Genomic DNA, 5,000 nt, shown 5'->3' with positions numbered 1-5,000 from the left:
TTAAATTCTATTCCATATTCTATATTACTGAATCTTATTACAAAGGTTAATTTACTTAGTTTATTTAAATTCTATTCATATTTTAACATTACTGAAAATCTTATTACAAAGGTTAATTTACAAAGGTTAATAAAGTTCTATTCCATATTTTAACATTACTGAAAATCTTATTACAAAGGTTAATTAAATTCTATTTCATATTCTAACATTGCTGGAAATCTATTACAAAGGTTAGTTATGGTTGTATATTTTGTGCTCAATTTGAAATTTCTATAGTTGTTAATTGCTCCCTATTACAGCCTTAAGATTGTTATGTAGGGGTACAAAACTCTTGCAAAACAAATATCTGATGCTTGATACTTTTCAGATTAGATGTCTCGACTTCAGCACAAAATTACTAAGTAAATTGGAAGAGAAATTTCCACCAATGATGGCTCAGTTTGACAAGTTTGTTACTGGTAATGGACTTGTCGAGATCTGTAAATACTTCGATTGGTACTGGAAAAACTGCAAGTTTTGGTTGAAGATTAATTCCGGTTGTAGAGATCTTTTGTAAATACTTCGACTGGTACTGGAAACACTCTTTAAGTTTTGGTTGGATACTGGTTATGGAATCCCGGTCATGAGCTCCTATAAAGGTTATTCTTTATAGTAAAGATAAAAATTTTGCTCAACTGGTTACTTGATGTACAAATTTTTTAATTTTTAATTTTTTTTTACAATTAACCAAATGTTACTAAGCGTTTTGGTTTATTGAAATTTTCGATAAACTGTTAACTGAATGTACAATATTTTTAAAATTGACATAGTTGGGCATTAACGAAAACTTCTAATCATTTTGGGTTATTGGAATGTGGAGCAGTTTAAAGTCATTTTTTTTTTTGTCTTTTTTTTTATTTTTTTGTCTGAACCAGTGATTTTTTTATTTTTTTCTGAAACTTTTATGCCTTTGTAATTAATAAGTCTCATAAAATAAATTCCTCTCTATTCTAACCTTGTGGTGGTTCTTAGTGGTTGTTATATTTTCTTAAATCTTAAGCTATTACTGAAAAGTTCAAAATGTAATGGTAAATTTTCATAGCTTCTCAGTTTTAGAAAATTTTATAGCATTTAGTTTAACATTCTTTTAACTAAACTGCTTTTTTAAAAGGCGACTTTGCTTTGCATTAAGTGTAACTGGATGTTATGCTCTAGAATAGGTATGAGAGAAGATATATGGAAACTTAATTTATATGAAGCTTAAATTTTAATGACTTGCAATTAGCCTAACTGCATTCTTGTTGAGCAACGACTCAGAATCTTGAATGGTGTACTCTTTAATAAGTACGTGATAAGTTGTATGGAAAAAAAAAACAAAAATTTAAATTAGACTTCGCTTCTAACGATTTGAAATGAAAAACCTAATTGCCCACTTGTTGACTAATGATTCACACTTTAAATGGTGTTTTTTCAAAGATGAAATATGGAACTTTGTCTAGTTTGCATTTCTTATCGTAACATTAATATAAGGAGCACTGGAAAAACAAAAAGTAATTTTCACAACACGGAAGTTGAGCGAAAATACTTTGAAAGTACTAGACTTGGAATAGCTGGTGAGAGATACTGAACCGAAGTCTTGGTCAAGCTGTTTTAGTTCATTTACCACCAGTGTGTGTAAAACGTAGCATGTCACTGTTTCAAGATTGGATAGTCTGACAGATTTTGTAATGAGCTACTTAGTTTTTCCTCAGACTGCGTGCCGAGTGGAATTTAGTGGTATTCAATGGATTCTTAGTTTAGGGATTATGTAGCCGTTAAAAGCAAATTTTTGCATTGGAAGAACTAAAAATTCACTATCTAGCCTGTTAAATTAACCATAAATAAGGTTGCATAGAACAGTTTTTGTAGAGTGCTAAATATTTTTGCTCAAGGGCTGCTTGCAGAATGGGATTTTATGGGTTTTTAATCTAGGGGTTATTTAGACGTTAAAAGCAAATTTTTGCAGGGAAAAACGCTAAGAATTCCCTTATTTAGGCTGTTAAACTAGCCGTAGGTGAGGAGTTAGTCTAAAGGCAGAGTTTGTAATGAGGCACTAATGTTTTTGCTCGAAAGACTACTTACAGAATGGAATTTGATGGATTCTTAGTTTAGGAATTATAGAGACTAAAAGAAAGTTTTCAGGGAAAAACGCCAAGAACTCTATATTTAGTCTTTAAAACTAGCTATAGGTAACAGAACTTCAAATCATCTTAGTCGTATTATATTGAAAGTAATCTTTTTGAGATGAAAATATTTGTCTCGGAAGTCTAAGAGTTTTAGTAATGGATTCTTAGTTTAGGGAGTATATAGAAGTTAAAAGCAAATTTTTGCATGGAAAAACTCCAAGAATTCATTAATATTTAGCGTGTTGAACTAGCTATAGGTAACTAAACTTTAATTCGTTTTGGTCGAATCAAATTTAAAGTAATAGAGTTACGAGCACTTATATTTCTCGGGAGTTTAAGGTTTTAGTAAAATGAAACCTTAATGAAACATTACTTAGTTTTGTTAGATCATTGAAAGCCTGGGAAATTAAATAAAATTGTTGATAATCATACAAGCAATTACGAAATGTCTTTACTAGAAGCTTAAACAAAACTAAGATTTATCAAATTATTATAAAAGAGCAGGGAATTTTTAGAAAAAAACTTTGGCTTCCAAAGTTATTTAATTGTAATTCTACATAAGAAAATTTTCTCAATTTTGATAGCTAAAGTTGAAAGCTAATTAAGCTTAACTTGACTAAATATTAAATGTCAAACCTGAAAATTGGTAGTGAAGATTACTTAAATTTTCCTTTTTCATATATTTCCTTGATTCATATATGGTTATACATTTAAATATTTCTATTGGGATACAGAAATTTAAGTTAGAGTTTGTATCTGGGAAAAAAAATCTCTATTTTTTGGGTCATTCAAGTGTTTCTGGGACCAACAGCTACAGTAGTGAGTTGTATGGGCAGATAGATACTTCTGCGGTTTAAGAATTATAAAAACCTCCGTCCACAAGAGGAGCTTTGCTTTCTAGAGAGTTATATGGGCAGATACATCTGCAGTTTAAGTATTATGAAAAGCTCCGTCCACAAGAGGAGCTTTGCTTTCTAGAGAGTTATATGGGCAGATACATCTGCAGTTTAAGTATTATGAAAAGCTCCGTCCACAAGAGGAGCTTAGCTTTCTAGAGAGTTATATGGGCAGATACATCTGCAGTTTAAGTATTATGAAAAGCTCCGTCCACAAGAGGAGCTTAGCTTTCTAGAGAGTTATATGGGCAGATACATCTGCAGTTTAAGTATTATGTAAGCTCCGTCCACAAGAGGAGCTTAGCTTTCTAGAGAGTTCTATGGGCAGATACTTCTGCGGTTTAAGAATTATAAAAACCTCCGTCCACAAGAGGAGCTTTGCTTTCTAGAGAGTTATATGGGCAGATACATCTGCAGTTTAAGTATTATGTAAGCTCCGCCCACAAGAGGAGTTTTGCTTTCTAGAGAGTTATATGGGCAGATACATCTGCGGTTTAAGAATTATAAAAACCTCCGTCCACAAGAGGAGCTTTGCTTTCTAGAGAGTTATATGGGCAGATACATCTGCAGTTTAAGTATTATGAAAAGCTCCGTCCACAAGAGGAGCTTTGCTTTCTAGAGAGTTATATGGGCAGATACATCTGCAGTTTAAGTATTATGTAAGCTCCGTCCACAAGAGGAGCTTTGCTTTCTAGAGAGTTATATGGGCAGATACATCTGCAGTTTAAGTATTATGTAAGCTCCGCCCACAAGAGGAGTTTTGCTTTCTAGAGAGTTATATGGGCAGATACATCTGCGGTTTAAGAATTATAAAAACCTCCGTCCACAAGAGGAGCTTTGCTTTCTAGAGAGTTATATGGGCAGATACATCTGCAGTTTAAGTATTATGAAAAGCTCCGTCCACAAGAGGAGCGTAGCTTTCTAGAGAGAGTTATATGGGCAGATACATCTGCTGTTTAAGTATTATGAAAAGCTCCGTCCACAAGAGGAGTTTTGCTAGACAAACTTTGTTTTAGGTGACGTCAGAAGCGTAGAAGCAGCGAGCAAAGTTTTTTTTTTTTTTTTTTTTTTTTTTTTTTTTTTTTTTTTTTTTTTTTTTTTTTTTTTGATTACCGAAGTAACGAACTGTGCTCTTTGGTGGTTAAAGACTTGAGAGAAGTCATTGCCTGACTTAAGTTACGTTTTTCACTAATGCCAATGATATACATTTTCTATCTTTTACTTTAAAGTTAAACATGTCGAAGTTTTATTGGTCCCGTGAGGCAACTTTAAACTCGATAATTGTATAAACAACACCCTTTCAGCCTTTGGGATGTTAGGGCCAATGTTTAGAGAGATCATGGTAACGAGTTGCAGCAATTTCTAAAATAACTCGGAACCTTAATGCCGAGAAGTGCTGGTTTTCTCTCCACCTTTTCTTCAAAAGCATATTTACTCGGAATATTAACATGGATGAAAAATGCGGCAAATTAGCGATTCGAAAGTGTTGATCCATGACTATTTTTTTCTCCTTAAATATGAGAATTGTAATGAAGCTGTCTTTAAGGCATTAGAAAAAAAAAAGCATGTATCTCCATTGATATGTCATCTTCATCTCATACGCCTATAGACGCGAAGGGGCTCAGTTAGATTTCGTCAGTCGTTTCTATCTTGTGCTTTTAAATTAATACTTATATATTCAATACTTCATCTTCTCCTACGTCACTATTCATAATCCTCATTCATGTAGGCCTGGGTCTTCCAATTCTTCTAGTGCCTTGTGGAACCCTGTTAAAAGTTTGGTGAACTAATCTCTCTTGGTGAGTGCAAAGAGCATACCAAAACTATCTCCACTTACACCTCACCATGATCTTATCTACATATGACACTCGAGTAACCTCTTATAGTTTCATTTCTAAATCTGTCCTGCCATTCAATTCCCAATGTCCTTCTGAGGGCTTTGTTCTCAAATATAAAAAGT

The 5,000-nt window shown here is 33.0% G+C and overlaps 1 long non-coding RNA gene across 2 annotated transcripts in view; it reads left to right on the top strand.

Annotated features, from left to right (window-relative positions):
- Positions 1 to 668, top strand: part of LOC137654377 (uncharacterized) — a 1,726-nt gene extending 1,058 nt beyond the window's left edge. The window contains exons 2-3 of one of the 2 annotated variants that reach the window (XR_011046626.1): positions 1 to 111; positions 179 to 668. The exon at positions 1 to 111 is cut by the window's left edge and continues 476 nt beyond it. This is a non-coding gene — a long non-coding RNA (uncharacterized lncRNA). The other variant, XR_011046625.1, reaches the window with a different exon arrangement.
- The last annotated feature ends 4,332 nt before the right edge of the window (positions 669 to 5,000 follow it).

This window comes from Palaemon carinicauda, chromosome 15 (genome assembly GCF_036898095.1).
Source record: "Palaemon carinicauda isolate YSFRI2023 chromosome 15, ASM3689809v2, whole genome shotgun sequence".
NCBI classification, from domain to species: domain Eukaryota; kingdom Metazoa; phylum Arthropoda; class Malacostraca; order Decapoda; family Palaemonidae; genus Palaemon; species Palaemon carinicauda.
Note: the sequence above shows the minus strand (reverse complement) of the source record. Positions and strands in the feature narration are given on the sequence as shown.